This window comes from Lagopus muta, chromosome 1, assembly GCF_023343835.1.
Source record: "Lagopus muta isolate bLagMut1 chromosome 1, bLagMut1 primary, whole genome shotgun sequence".
In the NCBI taxonomy this organism is placed as follows: domain Eukaryota; kingdom Metazoa; phylum Chordata; class Aves; order Galliformes; family Phasianidae; genus Lagopus; species Lagopus muta.
Window position 1 is genome coordinate 5,531,359 of NC_064433.1, and position 21,242 is coordinate 5,552,600.

At 39.1% G+C, this 21,242-nt stretch overlaps 2 protein-coding genes across 2 annotated transcripts in view; one reads left to right on the top strand and one right to left on the bottom strand.

Moving 5' to 3' along the window:
• LOC125696498 (uncharacterized) overlaps positions 1 to 6,172 on the bottom strand; it is a 37,102-nt gene extending 30,930 nt beyond the window's left edge. Inside the window, exon 1 of the mRNA XM_048952264.1 lies at positions 5,149 to 6,172. The gene's annotated coding sequence lies outside the window, so the exon portion shown is untranslated. The remainder of the gene's footprint in view (positions 1 to 5,148) is intronic.
• Positions 1 to 21,242, top strand: part of CELF2 (CUGBP Elav-like family member 2) — a 564,102-nt gene that overhangs the window by 12,907 nt on the left and 529,953 nt on the right. The window lies entirely within an intron of this gene.

A 21,242-nucleotide genomic window follows, 5' to 3' on the forward strand; every position in this document is an offset into this window, starting at 1 on the left:
TATAAGTCTTCCCAGAATGTTTCCCCAGACAGATTCTCTCTTCCGCATCCCTTTGCCAACTGGAACCTTTTGATCTCAACATCCTTAGCGCCAAACTCTTTAATGGTGTAAATGAGTAAAACTCCACCTAAGGCAGTGGAGAAGATCCCATTTACACCTGCAGAGAACTTGGCTTTGATTCTGTAGCCAAGGAGAGATTAAAACCATTGGTTCTAGCAGATTTGTTAGCCTGTAAAAAACACTCCTCATCTCCTGTTGCAGATAGTTCTGTTATCCAGCCCAAACGCAAGAGGGATACACAACAGAAAATGCTCTTGAGGGAGTGAATGTTGGGCTGGGAGGATGACGTATTGGAAAATTTAAAAGGATTTTTTGATCTTTATCATATGATCGAGTATACGTTATTAGCATTTTTATTCTGATCTCTTCACTTGCTCTCTATGCCACTTTTTTTTCCAGATCTCCTAATATGAATCTCTTATTTCAGATTGCTCTTTCAAGAAGGCATCCACTGATATATCTGAGATTAAATGAGTCACTCATGATGGATTGTGCTTCATGGCTTTATATACCACAGAAAATTATGCATTTTACACTGCCTTGTAAAATAACCATTTATCTAAGTAAACATATTGACTCCTTTTGGGTTCATATGAAAACTATCCTGGGTTGTGAATCTTAATTTAGCAAGCTCTTGACAGTCAGGAAAAAGGACAGCTAACAATGATGGAGAAGAATCGGTTACTTAAATGTCAATAGAAGGAGTTTAAAAAATGAACTCAAAGTAACAGATCAATTTGTTCCCAAGTGTCCAATCAAAGATACAGGGTTGGCAACTTCTACCACTTCTCAAGCCTGTGCTTGAGGAAGAAATGAGGCCAAACAGAACAAAGAGGAATAGTTGGATATCACTTTACAGGGACTCTATCTCTTTCCACACTTACTGTGAGAGAGATACCTCATTTCTGAAATACATTGGTTAACATGTGCAGTATGGAAATTAGGATTCTCAGCCAAATTCTTTTTAGAGTTCTTCCATATGGGTGACCATAATGGTTACACAACTGAACCTTTGGTAAAACTGGATCAACATAAATCCCCCCCAGTTCCTGTTCTGACTTGAAAGTGTCAGAAGTTGAAAGTGTTGTGCAAGAATTCAGGCTCAGCAGTGTATAATGGCCTTGTCCCTGACAATTTGGAAACCCCGTATTTCTCTGTTTAGGAAGCAGGAGTACAAATTAGCAGTAAAGGAGTGTAACTCAACTTTCAAATAATAACAGGTTAGACTTCTTTGTACCTAACCATTTCTGCTTGCTACCCTAGACTGCACTTAATTTGTGTGCCTTCCTGATTTTTGTCCTCTTCACTTCCTTTTTCTGTGAAGTATTTACACCCCTCTCATGATGGGGTCAAAGAGGCTGACTGCGGCATTCACTTCAGCAAGTTCTGGATCAGACCTGTAATCACTTAAAACCTTTGACTAGCTGTCTCTAAGTATTTAGGATGAATGATCTCAGAGATAAAGGAGAATATCAGAGCAAAGTATTTTCTTCTATATTCCTGCATCCCCAAAGCTTTACTCTTCAGAAAAATCCATTGTCCTATATGTAGTGTAAAATAATTCACCATGGAACAAAATATTGTATCATGATAGAGATCTGGGCAGTGATTGAAATAATAACAGACTGTTTAATTGCTAAATTGCAGTGGTGATATTATGAAATAACATATTATATCCGCATTTATAATAAATTAATCCATCATGATTAAAGGTCTCTCAATGAATACCAAATGAATTAATACATGATTGGCCTTTCTAAGTATAAACCTTTAAAATTATGCAATATTCTGCAAGCAGCTAACAGCGCACAAAATAAAGTTGCAGTGAGAAATGGTGTCACAGAAAACTTTCCTACATTTCATGTGAAACACCTTTCCTTTTGGAACATGTTAGTGTTGAATTCATTAGTAATTGTGACAGATAGATTTTTAACAAGAGAATATATGTCCATAATCACCCAGTGTTTGGGGGATAGGAGAAAATTACCACAATATGACAAATTTTATGAAAGACATCTGTCATTTTATACTGTTGTAATACAAGCTGTTTAGTAAGTAAATTTAATTAACCAGATTTCTCATTTTAAGAAGGAAAAGGAAAAAAAAAAACAAACAGCATGCCAGGAGAACATCCCTTGAATACAGTTTGTTTAATGTGTCCAATTAGACTGAATCATCAAATTTTCTGAACCTTAAATATCTCAAATTAATTTGTCTCCACATTGTTTTGCTATAAACCATTTTGCAGCCATTTGTACTGTAAAGTAGATGCTTATTGTTGATACTGCCATTATGGAGATCCTGCTTTGAAACGAGGCTTTTGTGGGTGCAGTGTTGTACACAAAGAGAAAGGTCTCTACCAAAAAGTATCCTTTTGAAAAAGAGAGACATACAAAGAGTGAAAAGAGACAAAGGCAGAGAGAGCAGGTGTGTCTGCCCAGGGCTATAAATAATTCAGCCACCATCTGAGTCTTGGTCTAGATCAACCACTAGACCACACTGTCCTTTTGGTTATAAGGGATATGACTGGAAGTTAACTGTAAGCTCCTGCATAGAAGTTTGAAAATCTCCTTGTAACTCTGGCAACTTTTTATTACCCTAACCTCACAGTGGATTTAGGAAGTTAATTGTATATAATATGTGTGTGGTATTCAGAAAGCATCATTCACTTAGTAGTGTGAATAAAGTTGCTAAATGTGGGGAATAAGGCAGTCTAGAAGACAATAGATTGCTTACTGCAGTGGAAAATGAAGAAAAAGTGGATTGGGAAAACTGAAGGACTTTATTTGTTCTCATGTATGTATGCGAGTAAATCTGATAAATCTGTAAGCCTACTCATGGCATCTAGCTCTTCAGATCAGGGTATTCCTAAATATTCTGCTTCAGAAGAATAGACTGACAACTTCAGTAAATGCCCCCTGTCTCCTACATGGAGCCTTTAGGCGAGCTGCAGTGGGAAAAGGTCAGAAAGTTGTCAGAAAAGTACCAGGCTAAGTGCTGATATTTGAATTTAAGCATTGTTTTTGGTATAGATTAACTGTGTCATCATAATCAAGACACTCATGGCTACAGTCAGGCAGCATGAAGCACCCATATTTGGTCAGATGAAAGAGCTGGATGCTTGTGAAGAACTACAGTGACACCTTCATAAGGCACCATATAGGGAGCTGCTTAGAGAAGCCGGGAGAAAATATGATATCAAAAGCCCTTGTTACAATTGAGGCCATTTTAATATGACCCTTAGATTCCCTTTGCTTTAATTCCTCATCAATAAAATAGCATTTTCTAAATGTTCAGAATACATAAATACAATCACGGTTAGTATAAGGGGGCATGAATATCTGTGCTATGCAGATAGAAGAAATAGGTGCATGCAGACATGAAACAAACCCACCTCTGCAGGGTCAGAAGCTGAGGAGGCATTAGAAGCTCAGGGGAATTTTATCTTAGCAAAGGCAATAGGATCAAGCTCTGAAACTGAACAGCTTTTAAGTGAGCACAGACAATCCTGCAATTAATGGAGACATATCTACTCAATATTACAGTACAGCCGACCTGCATCCTTGGCTTATTAATTTCTCCCACTAGTACAAGTAGGTTGACGTCTTCTAAATTAAAAACAGTTCTGCCTTAGGAAGAATTGCCAAAGAATTAGTACATTAGAAATCTCAGGAGATGCAACTCTTGCATGCTGCCTTCACTGGGGAAGAGTACATGCTTATCCTTCAGGAGGTGTCATCTGCCAATTATGACAACTACACATTTGCATTCATTTATGAATTCAAAATTTACAACTGTGGCTATTTAACACAACAATTCCCTGGAAAATCTTTGGACTCTATTTTTGCATAATAAGAAAAAACTTTCAAGAACAGCTCTTCTCCTTTCCTGCTTTTATTATTTTGTACCCAAATAATTTTACATATGAGAATAATACAGGACAGCACTTGGTAGGGATGTTCTGACCTCTCTGTACATCGGAAGCTTGTGAATCTCTTGCCACTGAGGACGATATTTCTTATCTGGTGTGTTACTCCATAGAGTGAAAGAGTGAGCTGCCACCTGGGCAGGTATAACAGCTAAGTGGAACAGGACTTCAGATACCCAGACTCAGTTTCTCACTTGTCTACAAGTGTTCTGAATTATGCTAAATAAATCAGTTAATCCAATAATTCTTCAGCTTTGTATAATGGCAAAATAAAACTAATATTTATTTTATGTGGGAAAAAAAGGCTGACCACAGATATGAGGTGTTCAGGTACCTCATGGTTAACTCCATCATGTCTACAAGATGCATTGTTTCCTGAACCATAGCAGATACGAGTCCATTGAGGCTTTTTGTCTGCTGCTTCCATGTGTGTATTCTCTTGGCAGCTGAGGTGAGCTGCGATGCTAGCTCATTGAGTTTTTAGACAGACAGATTAAGAATGAAAATAAAGGCTGTCTAGCTGTCTCTAAACAAAAGAGATAAGTATAAAAACTACTTACCCATGAAGAAGAAACAAAAACTAAATTTCTATCTTAGTAATTTTGAGCTATTTCAGTTGATTTCAACAACTGTATTTAAATATCTATATGTTTAGATCAAAAGTTGATCCAAAAAGGATATTTCCATAGAATTATAGAATCGTAGAATGGCTTGGGTTGGAAGGGACTTCAAGGATCATCAAGCTCCAACCTCCTTGCCGCAGAGAGGGCCCTCTTTATCTAATAGACCAGGCTGCCCAGGGTCCCATCCAACCTGGAAGCAACATGCTGCTTACTGCATGTATAATAATAAGGGATTTATGAGGAGGAGTCCTTGAGAGCAGCTCGGCAGAGAAGGACCTGGGGGTCCTGATGGACGAGAGACTGAATATGAGCCAGCAGTGCGCTCTGGCAGCTCAAAAGGCAAATGGGATCCTGGGCTCCATCAGGAGAGGGGTGGCCAGCAGGGACAGGGAGGTGATTGTCCCTCTCTACACGGCTCTTGTGAGGCCCCATCTGGAGTACTGTGTCCAGGTGTGGAGCCCTCAGTACAAGAAAGACATAGAGATTTTGGAAAGGGTCCAGAGGAGGGCGACTAAGATGATCAAGGGGCTGGAGCACCTCCCCTATGAGGATAGGCTGAGGGAGTTGGGCTTGTTCAGCCTGGAGAAGAGAAGGCTGCGGGGTGACCTCATTGCAGCCTATCAATACCTGAAGGGAACCTACACCCAGGAGGGGAGTAAACTCTTCAAAAGGGCTGACAACAGCAGGACTAGGGGAAATGGTTTTAAGTTGAAGGAGGGAAGATTTAGGTTAGATGTTAGGGGGAAGTTCTTTACTAGGAGAGTGGTTAGGCCCTGGAACGGGCTGCCCAGGGAGGTTGTGGATGCCCCGTCCTTGGACGTGTTTAAGGCCAGGTTGGACGGGGTCCTGGGCAACCTGATCTGAATATGTATGTTGGTGGCCCTGCTAGGCAGGGGGGTTGGAACTACATGATCCTTGGGGTCCCTTCCAACCCGGGTGATTCTGTGATTCTGTGATTCTGTGTGAGAACAGGTTATAAGAATAGACTGCATTAATCTTCAGCTTCTCATTAATCTCCCAGTAATAAAATGCAATGGACAAAAAGAAAAATAAGAAAAATATATCTCTAGGTTGGTTTTGCCATAATTTTACAAAGTTCTTCAAGAGTTTCCCAGAAAAGAGAATCACTGCTTCTGTTTCTCTCAACTCTCTGTGCTATCCTGTATGAGATGCAGAACACTTCTATCAAGCTGTAGGTTTGCAACAGCATTCCTCATCACCATTACTTTATTTCATTTCTGGTTCAAAGTCAGCATCTGTTCCATGGATTTGCTTCCAACTTCCTTTCTTCTCTCTCTTCTCCATAGCTAATGAGATCTGAGTAACAGAGCTGTAACTTGTGATTGTCATCTGCTGACTAGCCTGAACACCATACATAACCAAATTTGTATACATAACATTGAAATAAAGCGGAAAGGAAAGGAAAGGAAAGGAAAGGAAAGGAAAGGAAAGGAAAGGAAAGGAAAGGAAAGGAAAGGAAAGGAAAGGAAAGGAAAGGAAAGGAAAGGAAAGGAAAGGAAAGGAAAGGAAAGGAAAGGAAAGGAAAGGAAAGGAAAGGAAAGGGAAGGGAAGGGAAGGGAAGGGAAGGGAAGGGAAGGGAAGGGAAGGGAAGGGAAGGGAAGGGAAGGGAAGGGAAGGGAAGGGAAGGGAAGGGAAGGGAAGGGAAGGGAAGGGAAGGGAAGGGAAGGGAAGGGAAGGGAAGGGAAGGGAAGGGAAGGGAAGGGAAGGGAAGGGAAGGGAAGGGAAGGGAAGGGAAGGGAAGGGAAGGGAAGGGAAGGGAAGGGAAGGGAAGGGAAGGGAAGGGAAGGGAAGGGAAGGGAAGGGAAGGGAAGGGAAGGGAAGGGAAAACAAATGTGAACGCTGATGAGATAACAAACATGAAAGAAAATTCAGCAAAAATCTTTAATCCATCCTGAAATCTCTAAGTATTGCAGAGTTAGTGCAGGCCGCTGAAGCCTTGAACATAGCTTGGCAGTATCTTAGTAAAACAGATTAGGCTAATCACTAGTCATTGGATTTTATTCTGCATCTGAATTTCTTTGCTTTAGTGTACTGCAATATTAACTCTGTTAATTTACGATTTTCAGTTATCTTTAAAAATATCTTTACAGTACTGAGAACTCTAAGCAGATAGGGATCACAAACTCAATGGAGTCATTTTTCTTCTACAAAGTAGTAGCACTGTCACAACAGCAAAATTGTATTCTATCCAGGGAGTAAATATATTGATTGCTTACTTAGTAGAACTGGCGTATAGCACACATGACACCTATTCTCAGCAGCCAGTGCTGACTTCCAATTTGCTTTTGGATGTTGGACTTGATGTATAAAGCCATGGGTTTTTGTGCCTGTGACTGTTTCTCTTATTATTCTCTCTTTCCTGCATCCTACCACTAGAGTTCAGTTGGAATCCATTTGTTAACACACTCCATTAACTCAGAGGCACTCAAGTTTCTGCCATAGAAAGAACCATCTCCTGCAGCCCCAGAAATGTTAACATATTTAGTACCTGATACAGAGGATGTTTACACAGATGTTTGCCTGGTAAATGAGAGAACACTTAGTTGAAAATCACAGAATAACTGAATGGTTAGAGCTGGAAAGGACGTTGTGCATCATTTGGTCCAAATTCTGTACAGAAGAGCATGATGCCCAGGACTATGGAAAGATGGCAATTGAAGATTTCCAAGGAGAAGACTCTGAAACCTCTCTAAGTTTCAGTCACCCAAAGAGCATAGAATCCTTTCTGATGTTGAACAGAACCTCTTGTTAAACAGAACCTCTATTTTGTGCCCATTCCCTCTTGTCTTGATACTAGGCACCACTGACAACATCTGTTCTCCATCTTCACTGCACCCTCCCTTCAATTTTTATTTTTGTAAACATTGGTGAGATTCTCCCCTGAGCCTCCTTTTCTCTAAGTTGGAATGTCACTCTCAGCCATTTCTCACAGGATAGGTGCTCCAGTCCCTTCAGCATCTTCAGGAGCTCATTATCTGACATTCTTGTTTGTGCTCTATATACATACATCTGTAATCTGGTAGATTTTTGCTTTGTTTCCCAAAACAAAATGAATATTACGGGGTTTAAATTTATCAGATAAACTTGAATTTTGGTGCGAAATGATCATATGTTGTCCAGATACATCATTCCTCAGAAACCTACACCTGTGAAGTCTTCTCTGACTGCTGGTATGAGCAAAGAACTCCCAGATCTAAATTCAAGACAGATCCTTCATCTGAACAATCTTTGCAGCAAGGCATTGGCTGGTTACTCTGGGGAATCTTGGAGGTCCTCAGCTAAAATTTCTTGTGCTCTTTGGGGAAATTTAGAGCTTCAAGTGCTCTGTGCTGTCAGCTGAGTTTCTCTCCAATACAAACATTTTGAAATGCAGTTGAGGGAATCAGCAAATGAATGTCTGACTAAGTGACATACACTCAAAATTTTATTAGGCATGCTTTGTCTTTGAGAGTTTTGTTCACTGTAAGCATGGCTTTCTTTGTGAATTGATATGTCTATGATATGGAATTGCTAATCTGTGTTTGCCTTGAATTTAACATACATGAATAAAGAAATCTTAGTAGGATACAAGGTTTCATAGAATCATAGAATCATAGAATCACAAGGTTGGAAACGACCTACAAGATCATCTAGTCCAACCGTCTCCTCATCACCCTTGCCACCACTAGCACTAAACCATATCAGGCAGCACGTCATCCAGATGCCTCTTGAACACTGCCAGGGACAGCGACTCCACCACCTCCCTGGGCAGGTCATTCCAGTGCCTGACCACTCTCTGAGAGAAATAGTTCTTCCTTATGTAACCTAAACCTCCTCTGATACAACTTGCGGCCATTTCCCCGTGTCCTGCTCGTTGCCTGGGAGAAGAGGCCAGACCCTTTTACACTACAACCTCCCTTCAGGAAGTTGTAGAGTGCAATGAGGTCCCCCCTGAGCCTCCTCTTCTCCAGACTGAACAATCCCAGCTCCCTCAGATGCTCCTCATAAGACTTGTGCTCCAGACCCCTCACCAGTTTTGCTGCCCTTCTCTGGACACGCTCCAGGACCTCAACTTCTTTCCTATAGTGAGGATCCCAAAACTGAACACAGTACTCGAGGTGCAGCCTCACCGGTGCTGAGTACAGGGGGACAGTTACCTCCCTGCTCCTGCTGGCCACACTATTTCTAATGCACGCCAGGATGCCGTTGGCCCTCTTGGCCATCTGGGCACACTGTCAGCTCATGTTCAGCCAAGCATCAACCAACATCCCCAGGTCCTTCTCTTCTTCACACTCATCCAGCCACTCATCCCCAAGCCTATAACGCTGCATGGGGTTGTTGTGCCCAAAGTGCAGTACCTGGTTTGGTACAGTATTTCTAGTAGAACACTGACCGCACCACATAGAAAACTGTGGGCAGCATCCATGAGGAACCCACCCAGCTCTGCCCATTTATCTCATTTTGATGAGCCAACTTCCACACTACCCTGTAATCTCAAAGTAGCTAGTGAAGTCAATGTTGTTTAATATTTATGTGGTTCATAAATGGATTCCAGGACTTCCCCATAGTTTACAGTAAAGCCAATGTGTGTGCAGCTGCACAGACTGTACCCATTCCAGCCCATGGCATAGCTGGTAACTTCTCAATAGTGTGAGTTTGTGCTAGCAGATGCTACACTGCCAAGTAACCTCTTTCTAAGGTAGTATACAGATTTTGACAGAAATTTCACAGAAAATATTTCATTTGGGTAAGAAGTGGTTGCCTTAAAATAAAGTAAAATAAAAAGTGGTTGGCATCTGCAGTACTCATCTAGGTTGTGGAAAACAAGACTTTCAGAGTAGAAAATAAGTTCAGGTCTCCCTCATCAGGAAAAACTTGGACTGGTCATGTTATCATCTTAAAGAAGCCAAATTTAGCCCTCAGTATCTTCTGAAATGAAGTATTCCACTGATTACAAATGTTTGTGTAAACTTAAAAGCCAACAAAACAAAACAAAAGCTAAAAAAAACCTTGCTATTGAGTCCATTCCATCCAGAAAAAGATTGTATTTTGGTCTTGCAGAGAGATATAACTTTTATCTTGGTGTTCTTAGGAAACAAGGCTTATGTGATAACAGTGCTTGTCCTCTGAGCCACCCTTCCTGATAACTTCTGAGCCTGTGAGCAGACTGCAGCCTGGTTTGCCAGTCACTCTCTTTTACACCAGCAACTGGTTCTGCATGCATGAAAGCCAGGGCTGGTCAGAGTTCTCAATGTCTCTTGCCTCCTGGGATTTCACAGGGAGAACAAACCCAGGCATTAGCGTGGACAAACTCTAGGGACAGCAGATATGGAAACTGGTAGAATGTTGGACTTCATTAATTCTGTGGCACACGCAACATTCTGGGGTGAAGACGTGGATAGGTAAGAGAAGATTAAATATTTTGCATTTGGAGAACCCCTTGAAATGGCAGGCAAAGCAAATCCTCCTCTGCTCTGCAGAGTTTCCTAGGAAGTGCCTGCCCCTGTCTTTTTATCACAGCTTATCTCCTGTGCAGTGTCCTTTTAGCATTGCACACCAGGCCCAATCTGACGGCTGAGCAGCTGTGTTATCGCAAACGAGAGCCTTCTCCTCCTTATTCTGCAGGAACAGATAAATGGGAAGCAGGTGTGTTGTATCCTGCATGCTAACTGAGTGAGTGCTTCCCAAATCTGCTTCTTCAGCTCTTGCTTTTATCTTGTCTTTAACACCAAGCAACCACTGCTGATAACAAGCAGATTAGAAACGCTATCAGATTAACATTTTTATGTAATAAATGGTCAAGAACCTCACATTAAAAGAGTATCTTCCCTGGCATTAAGCATCCTTCGCTCACCCAGGAAGCCTTTATCAGCCTGAACCTACTCTCCTCGTTGCATAATAAATCTCCGAACCCTGATTTCATCATAAGGAAATTCTTCATGAGGACAGCAGGGAGCTAAATGGATGACTGTGTTTAAAAGGAAAATCAAGCAAAAAGATTAAAGAGCTGGTCTTCTTTAGCTTAAAACTAACTCTCTGTACTAAATCTTTTAGCTGGGAGATTGGTTCATTTGGTTGTTTCATAGTGTGACACAGTTTTTTCTTTCTCCAAGGCAGCTCAAATTTAGATCAAGTCAGATTTACTTCAGGTACGTTTAGTTTTTTTCTTAATTATTTTTTTTCTCTCTCTCAAAAACAAAGCTTTCTTTCATTTTCCTCTCCAGAATCCTACTAGTGCTATTAGCATTTTTATTTTATACTCTCATTTTACTTATTTTATATTTGAAAAAGTTGAAAAGTTCATCATGTTGCTCAGAGCAACATACTGAGACAGAAGATGGCAGAACCCATCCATACTGATCACTAAGGTCTTCAGGGATGCAATACCCATCACCTCTATGTGCAGTCTGTTCCAACGTTTCACTACCCTTACCAAAACAAAAATTTTCCTTTTTATATCAAGTTTAAATCTCCCCTCTTTTATTTTGAAACCATTTCCCCCTGTCCTACGACAACAGACCCTACTGAAGAGTCAAATTAGCCATTTTTAGATACTGGAAGGCTACTATCAGGTCTCATAGTTTCTTGTTTTCTTTGTTCAGTCAGGAAGTATACCTCAGGACAAAAACTGGACTTCTAAAATAAAATGTGGAAAACTTACAAAACTAGTTTGATAAACATTACCATGATAAATGATCCACAGGAAAGTTGTCAGAAATTGAGCAGAGATCACTTTGAAGTCTGTCAAATGGAAATACGCAACTTAGTTTGGGCCCTGATTACATTTGATGTAAGATTGAAAATAATGCTTCCTCCCATTTCTCCTGGAAAAGTAAATATACTGAGAACGTTCATCCTTTCCTTTTGATCATAAACGCTAAAGAAAACATCACAGCTGTTGTCACTAATTTGCATTATTCTGGTTGTAACAGAGATAAGACTGGGGATGAGATTTATGAGAAAAAGACTAAACACAGCCCTAGGGAATGAGGGCAAGGAGTGATGTTGGAGGACTGACATTCACAGAGTAGCTGCTGCACTTCTCATGGACAAAGATCCCAAAGTCCAGGAACCTTCATATGAATACTCAGTGATAAATAAAACAGAAAAAGCTTTTTGACTGAAACTCTTTTGCACAGAAGCAGTGATTTTTTACATAGTTTTTTCGTGTTATATTACGATAACTTGATGAGTTTTTCAGCAGCTCCTGTCCCAGAAATAGTTTTATATTCATTTAGTGCTCTGTTGCTCTTCAGTACATTCCTTGAAGATAATCTTCAGTCTACTTTAGCTATACCTTAAACCAGGCTGGCTGGCAAGGTCCCAAGCTGCTCGAATTCTATTTCTTGATAGATTTGATTTTCAATCCTGAGATTACTTTTGAAAAACATATAATGCCTGAAGGAATCTGTGTTGAGTTTTCTCTTCAGGATACTGGACAGTCTCTATCTTTTATTATAGAGCTGTACAATACTCAGACTCAATCATTAATAATTTTCCTATACGCTGTCCTTAAAACCGCATGTAAACTCCAGTACATTGTCATTTAATAAAACTTTTTTTTTTTTCTTTTTTCTTTTTTCAATTCAAATGTTCACAGACACCTCTGGGAGAAGAATAAATCTTCATCTGTGAAGAGTCTCTTTTTCCATTTCGTTGAAAACGTCTCCAGGAATCCCTGGAGGAAGCATTATGTTTGGCTGTATCCCAGATGTAATCGGGGCAGATGCCCTAACCAGTACAGTAAAAAATGGGTTAATTTTATGTTTGTTTTGTTTAAAGCAAACCATCCCCAGGATCATATCTAAATTTGCAAATTGCCCATATGCAACGTAGAATAAAATGTGTAGGGAGCCAAACAAAAAGTTGTTTTGGTGTTTCGAGTGAAAGGCTGCCTTCAGTTACCAACCAGTAATTCCTACAGCAGTGCTCATTAAGTCTGGATTTTGTAACCCATATTCACATTCGTTAAAATGTATCTTGAGCTAAAATCTGCAACTCTCCTATCAGTGGAAACTTTCTCCTTGATTTTGGAGGAAGCAAAAGTGCTGCAAATATACCATGATGTGTTCATATCATTTTGGAGGAACAAGAAATTGTTAAGTAACGATTGGTGATACCTGTTAGTTACTCATGTTGAGCAAAGAAATAGCATTAGTCAGACTTGACAGTATTTTAACCCTTAGCATTTCAGAATGAGTGCTAAGGAGTTCAGCTTTTTTTTGCAGAGCATCTTTCATCAAACCAGTTTCTAAAGTACTGTGCAAACATGACTGATTGAACAATGCCATGATTCACTGCAGCCAAGAGCCAATTTTAGCAGCAACTGAGGCTGAAGAAAACATCCATATAGAAAAAAAAAATCAAACAAAAGGGCATGAGGCAATAATGATTCTAGAGAGGAGACTCTTTTATTTTTAGTATGAAAGAATATTGGGGATGGGATAGAAAGGTTCGGCAGGGAGATTCCAGCAAGTAGGAAAACAAGAGGTGACATTACCAAGTAAAAAGCAATGATTGGGCAGGAAGACCAAACAGTAGAAGTGCCCTCAGCATCACATCCCAATTTCCAATAAATTCAAGCATCACTCAGGGTTTTAGCCACATGACTCTTATTGACTTTAACAGGAGTCATGCAGCTAACAATTCTCATTGCTTGGAAAGTTGCTTATTATAAAGTGAATACAAAAAATTAATTGGAGACAAAGGGGCTATTCTGAAAGACCTGGCTTGGAAATACTTCGAGTTATGCCAGCAGAGAATTTTGTCTGATAGTTACAGTTTTATCCTGAATGCCTTTTCTCACTTGGTATTGTACTTGTACCTTCCTACAGCACTGGATACTGAAGAAATGGTGATGCTTTGGTTAAATGTCAAATAGAACTTAGTACAAGTTAACAGACACTAATCCAGATTTATAATTTTTCAGGATTTGCTCCATAAATTAATGTGGCTAATATATCTTTAAATACCAGATTTCAAAAGGAAGACATAAGAGTATAGACAGCTGAGTGCACTCAGGTTTACACTGTCTTCTGTAGTCAGTTTATCTGTATTCTTTTTAAGATCCTGTTGTGCAAAGAGATGTTCTGTATTTTTGAGCTAATTTTACCAGTAGCTGTCATCCACCAAAAAGTATTGTCCCATACAGTAGATGCCCTGAAAACAAATTTGCAATTGTTTTTTATCTACGTATGCATTCCCATCATATTTGCCAAGTCACACGGCAGAAAATGAAGTGGTTTGGGCTCAAGATCAGTAAAATATTTTAATCCAAAATGTTTGATGATAAAAAGTGTACAAAAAAATTAAAGGGACAGCAATTCATTGAAGATACAATAATGAATCTGTAGCTTTCCATCAGACCATCCTCAAATACCAGGTCTGAATGACCCCCATGAGGAAAATTAGCTGAGGTAATTCTTGAGGATATGATTGTCATATGTGAAACTATTATGTCAATTTGTTCTTGATAAGCTGAGAAGAGGAAAATATGCAAACTCAGATAATTTTTGTTTCATGGGCTAGACTGGAGGAAGAAACCATTCCCAGGTGCATGAGCATATTTTACCAGCAAGTGCCTTTCCGCAGATAGAGTAGCCCAGTGCAACCTCAGCTGTTTAACATGCAGATCTCTTACATGAACCGCTGCCTAATCATTTTCTTGAGGAGAGTATTATACATCAGGTGCCAAGCTATGATTGCAAAAGGCAGCTGCAGTACTCAATATTCCCATACTAATATGTCCATGCCATGTCAGACAGTTCAGTATTTTAAGGTGTAAACTTTACGAAAATGCTGTCTCTTATAAATACAAACCATACAGAATTCTGAATTCTAACATGTATAGTTCAGTACAGCTGTCAAATCCACTCCTTACTAAATTATATGAATTCCAAAATATAAAAGGTTTCTATATTGAAACAAAAAGTTCTTAAATTTTGCTCTCCTTAAGTGTATTCACCTGCTCACTTCCTTGTCAATAATAAGTAAAGGTCAAGACAAATTTTAGAACTTTCAATTACAAGACATTAGGAAGTACAAGACAGTAACTGAAGGAGGAACTGAAGGAGCCCATACTTTCTCCATCAAGTTTTAATTTTTTGAATGTTTTTATGAAGTATTTAGGATATTATTGAATACAAACATGATCAGAGAGGGAAAAAAAAGTAGGATAACTGCTATGATTGCACTCCTTGGTCATATTGTAGTTCCAATAAAGTCAGCTGAAGTGGCAAATGGACGTATTCACATATCACAGAGCATACATTCTTATATATATAGATGCTGCTTCTATTAAAAACCAGAAACAGAAAGCTTCAAAAGGAAGCCATGTGCAATACACAGAAACAAGTGTCACTGATATCCTTATGTCCAACAAATGGATAATGCACTTATATCTGATAATGCACTACCAGGATATACTAATATTTCTGTCAGTATAAATAGTCTTTCAGTACAGGATGTAAGAAGTCCATTAGATAACTGCAGACTGAGAAAAAACACAACCTGTGTCAACTGTCTATATTCTTGAGACACATGAGCACGATTTTAACACTTCAGTGCATCTATATTTGTCCTGCTGGTTATGCTTTACAGTAGTGTACTCTGCTGAACTGAGATGTTCCATCTCAAAGGTATTTGGGGTTCAAAATAGGTATCTTCATGCCTGAGTCCACAGCAGAGTGACTGTACTAGAAGGAGAGAAGGCACCTGACTAATTTAATCACCAGCAGCAGTGGAATGGCACATTTTTTTCTCAGATTTCATACATATTAAAACACTTTCCTTTGTATCTGAGCAGAATGTTTCTCACTGAGTGGTAGAATGTTCTGGGATCCTATTCTCTGTCCCTTCAAGTGAGATAGATACTGGTCCAGAATCTATGAAAATGCTAAAAATCCATGTCAAAAAGAGAAGGCATAAGAAGTAACCTCATTGTGCAATGCAGAAGTCAGAACAAACATGAAAGGCAAGTTCCCAATTTCCCTAAGCTATTTTTGCTCTCATCCAAAGTTAACTATGCATGAGACACTAGTTTACATGGAATGGGATTTCTATTTCTTCATAGTTACCAAGCTGAATCATGATAAATTATCTTCATGTGACACGGTCATATCTCTTTGTTTCCAGGATTTTAAATAATATGCTGTCTTCCATTAACATTAACCTAGGAAACTCTTTCTCCTCTTCCCAGGATTTTAGATGACCGAGTTCCCTCCTTCAAGTAGGAGAACTGACTTCTCAATATAGAAATACTAAACATCAGTGTACAAACAGCCTCTCTCATCCAGATTTCTGTCTACGTCCAGGACAGAAATAATGACCTGGAAAACTCTTTGCAGACCTCAGTTTATTTTCTGCACTTTTCCCATTGTTATGAATGCAAAAAATACAAGACCACTACAGAAGAAGGCTTTAAGCTGCTTTTCTTTGTTTCCTAAACTTGAAAGTCAAAGCAGGAGCTCCAGTACATACCACTGCTCCCTCGTCTGTAGTGATGCAACAGAGGTAACCAAGAGAAAAAGAAGGCAGCAAAAGGAGGGAGTTATTAGAATCATAGCATCATTTGAGTTGGAAAGAACCATTAAAGGTCTTCTAGTCCAGCTCCCCTGCAATGAAACAGGGATATCAACAGCTAGATCATGTTTCTCAGACCTCCATCCAGCCTGACTTTGAATGTATCCAAGAAGCAGGCATCCACCACCTCTCTAGGCAACCTGTCCCAGTGCCTAACTACCCTTATTGCAAAGAGTCAAGTGAGTGGCGGTGGTGTCAGAGCATTTTGTTAAACTTTGCCGTACTGGATTTTCTTCTGATGGTTGCAGCAGTTCAGTTCCATGATAAACCTGATCTAGCAGATGGCAACCCAGCCCATGGCAGAGCATTGGAGCTTGATGGTCTTTATGGTTCCCTCCAACCTAAGCCATTCTGTGATTGTCACTTAGGGTGCACATTCAAAAAGTCTTCAACACAGGCTGCAGAAAGTCCTTGATCGAGGAGAGTGAACACAGTGTAAAAGTGCTTATTTTTCAATTCACAGTTGTGATGAGAAACCTGAAATATTTTGATTCTTCATTTAAGATGCTCTCCTCCAGAGATTTTGAAGTCCTCAAGATAAATGTGTTCTTTAAAAACATAGAGAGAGAAGCAAATACCCTAATATGCCATCCTTCGAATGCAGCAGAATACTTTCCTGCTCTGAGACATCTTTCTCTATGTCACTAAGTGTAACCTTTAAAAAAAAAAAGAGGGAAAAGAAGTCAAACCACATAAACAAAATGCTGATTCTCCAGGGTCAATATAAGAAGGATATCAGAAGTCCAGAAATATGTTAGCTGCAAATCAAAGAAGAAAGCACAATGCACTGAAGAACTGATCCTCCGCAGGTTTCAGCTGACTCCTGCATTTAGTTTACTTGGGCTTTTTTCCACCTTAATGAACATATGGAAACTGCTTTATAAAGGGAGCAACATGTCATAGTCTCTGTAAGTAGTTTTGCACAGTTGCTGAAATGAAAAGGAATAAGTGGCTGTGTAAACACCTTTCATTAATCACCCAAATGCTGCTATGACACCTAAGTTAGCAGTATGATTATGAAAAGCCCATATTATTAGTCTTCATGTTCATACAAATGTTAACAAATTCCAATAAAATATTAGGAAAATAGTCTGTCAAAAGGAAATTAATCAATCAATTCATCAATTACCAATGACTGACTTGTTTTCCTTTTTTATTTCCTTTTTTTTTTTCTTAAGGAGATTTTTAAAAAGTACATTGAAACCAAAATATCGAAACACCTATCTAAAATCAAACAATGGAATAGGACTGAGTGTGCCCACATTCCCTATATACAACACTGTGGAGACTCAGGAATTTTGAGATCAATTTTGGGCCCCTCACCGCAAGAAAGACACTGAAGCTCTGGGGCATGTCCAGAAGGGCAGTGAAACTGGTGAAGGTCTGAAGCACAAGTCTTGTGAGAAACAGCTGAGGGAACTGGGATTGTTCAATCTGGAGAAGAGAAAGCTCAGGGGAGATCATACATACCGCCCTCTACAATTGCCTGTAAGGAGGCTGTGGTGAGGTGAGGGCCAGCCTCTTCTGCTGCATAACTAGAAACAGGATGAGAGGGAATGCCCTCAAGTTGCATCAGGGGAGGTTCAGGTTGGATGTTAGGAAAAAATTTGTTCTCTGAAAGAGAGGTCAGGTGCTCAACCACCCAGGGAGGTTGTGTCACCATCCCTGGAAGCATTCAAGAAAATATAGACATTGTTCTAAGGGACATGATTTAGAGGGGAAATATTAGTGGTAGGTGGATGGTTGGACTGAATGATCTTGGAGGTCTCTTCCAACCTTGGTGATTCTATGATTTTATGATATATGAGATGGCCAAGAACTGTGGACCTTGAAGCTCACCTTGATGTTTGCAGGACTCCACAAAAGCTGGAAACTACCACTTGATGTGAAAATAAGCAGATAAAAGAGCAGGAACACTCCAGGAAGCAAAGCTGAGATAAGTCTTTGAACTCTGTACTGTCCAGATTAAACAAATCATCTGAACCTCTTTCATTCTTGACCTCTTTCCTTCTTCATATTCCCTTTCCTACTGAGGTCTTAAACTGTTTGGAATGGATTTCTCAATTGCTAGACTTATTTACTGGGAAATGATGAACATTTTAAAACCCTGAGTTTCTCTAGATTTCCTGTTCCTAAAGCAGCCCATGTCTTGACCATGCTTCAGCTGAAGGTGCCAAAAACTCTAACACCTTTGTTTTGAAGGCAGTTGATGCACTGAGGAATCTCAGAGCCTCTCAAGATCTGTCTTCTATCAGATAAGCCAACAACAGGCCAAGACAATTTCTAATAGAAACCTGCTTTAGTATAATTTCAAGAATATAAAAAGAGAGACAGCAAACATTTCTCAGAGCACCATATTTAAGAATTGACATTTTTCCACAGAATTCTGCTTTGTCAGAAAATTCATAGCTGCAATAAACAATAAACTAGTTGAGAAAGTGGATGAGACCAAAATGTCAGAACACAATTAAGGGTTTAGAAGTCAAAAGAAAAACTGCCATGTAATAGCATGGCCAAAATAAATAAACAAATAAATAATTATCTATTACCTCTGAAAAATAATTTCAGAATTTCTTATTGCAGCTGTATCTATTTTTGTTCCTCAGGAAAGTCCCAGACTGGATAAGTTCAGAGAGCGCTGTATCTTAGGATAGAATCATTGAATCATTTAAGTTGGAAAATGCCACTAAGATCATCTATTCCAAACATCAACTCATCACTAACCATATTACCACAGTCATCTCTAAATTTATCTTCTTTTTTTTCTAGAACCTCTGGTATTTCATGCTTTTCCATGCTTTTAAAACAAGAAAAGCATCACAATTCACCAGGATATCTAGGCAGTTTAGAGAACTGACAGCAAAAGTGCAAAACTAGATTACTGTCTCTTGATGCTTCTCTAGAGAAATGTGGGTCTTCATTGTGGATATTATAGGAATAAAAAACATCTGATCACCAGTGAAGATATGTAGTTTATAAGGAATGACACCTTTTTTTCTTGAACAAATGTCACTAGGCAGAAATCCTGTTCTGTATTAGTGTATACTCTATATTGGAGCAGTTTTAATGTGGCAGGTAGTTGTGTACAGCAATATGACGTTTGTCTTAGAAGACAAGGTTGACTGCATCCATGAGTCCGAGTGCTGATAGGTGTCTGTGCCTGCTGTAGTGGACAGCCAGGGAGTATTCTTTGGAGTCTACTAAGTAAACTAATTGTTTAGTATTCCTCAAAGGCTCAGCTCACTTATGCTTGAACACGATCTCTAATATTGTTTATTAACGCAAGACTAAGTCATGCAGAATAGTTCACAGAATATCACTTGTTTCTCAAGTTCAACACAGTTCTATGGTGTTGGGATGTTTTAATTAATTATTATCCTATAACTATATTTCATTCTCTCTATCATCATACCAGAGTAGCTCCATAATTTGAGAGAATACGCCTTCACAACATGACCTCAGGATTACCAGATGCAGTGGGGATCTTTCTTGCTTTCTTTATTTGCACAGAGCAGTGACATGACAGTTCTTCTGGGGCAATCTGGAGATGACATCCTGATAGTCTTCATGAATGACAATTTTGAAGTATCAAACAACGTATTCTCTAATACACTGAATCAAATACAAATATTTTGAAGGCAGGTTAAAATAAGTACATGTCACTGGTCACATGTTCTTCGGTGCCAATGAGATTCACATATGAGTTGGTCCTCCCCCACAGTTAGAGCTTTTGCTTTTTTATTTCAAGCTTTAATTGTAATTTTGGGTTTAGCTCTGCTGATATAAGCACTTATAAACAGCAAATTTAGCACTTGTGAGGCCCTTTTTGTTACCTCTGTTAAATGAACTCTAGAGCAGTCAGGCAATTTTGACTTTCAGAAAAAATTGTCACTAACTCGATATCAAATAACATGTAGATTGAAGTTCTTAGGGCATTTACCAATCAAACCTTAAGTGTTTCAATATTGAATTGCTTGGGCATTTTCCGGGCTATTCACATAAATGTACAGAAGATCACACCTTGTGTCCTAGAAAGAGCTAGATTAGCTAGGAGAGCTAGACTCAAAGCTACAATTGACATTATAAGATTATCATTCCTTTTCTTAGGGATTGTAAAGTATTTTAACCATAGTCTATGTAATTCAGAAGTTCAGACTTCCAAGACAAGGTAACTGATGTACTTTTCCATGACTTGTACCAATGGCAGTATTTTCATTAACAAGATCTGCATGCATATACTGGAGGTAATATATGTATGAACTCATTGTTTTAAAGCACTGTCTCCTATATATCTATATGATTTGTCTTGAATTCAGAGGGAAAAAGAAATTCTATGAGAGAGTTGAAAGTAATTTTATAAATTCAGAGTCATTACTGATTTATGCCATCTAGACTGCTAGGAAAAAATGTCTATGACATCCAGCTGTCACTGTTTGGCTTTCTATATTTCCTTGTTAATACAATTAGCTCCCACACAATTCCTAGTAACGCTCCCATTAACCCTGTCCAAACAAGAAGAATAATATAAACTTATCGTGCCCATCCTGTCAGTCTAGCAAAACCCTGAGATATTCTGGCACCCATTTAAAATCAACCCTAAAGCCATTCATTCCTAATGATTCAAAACTGACAGATTTATTCATATACTTCACCATACACACTTAGCCCCAGAGGGCCATAGTGTATTTTCTTCCTAGATCCTCAGGGAATTGATGCAAATGCTAAGTTTTCTGCTTAAGAGAGTTTTGGAAGTGGAATAACAAGGATAGTGTGGCTTGGGACTGAGGAACTCTGATGCTGGGGAAGATTGCATAACACCTGCTAATATTAAAACTGGATCATTCTGGTATAATGAGCATCCCCATTTATGACAGTGAATTTGCACTAAAGAGCTTTTGGGGTTAGGTTATGTCAGTTCTCCACACACTTGCTACTGAAAATAGGATAACAATTCCTCTTGTTGATGCCAGGGCTGGGCATGTCATATTCTGAGAAATAGTTTCCTGTATGTAGTAGAGCATTTCATCATTAATTTTGTTGAAAAGCCAACC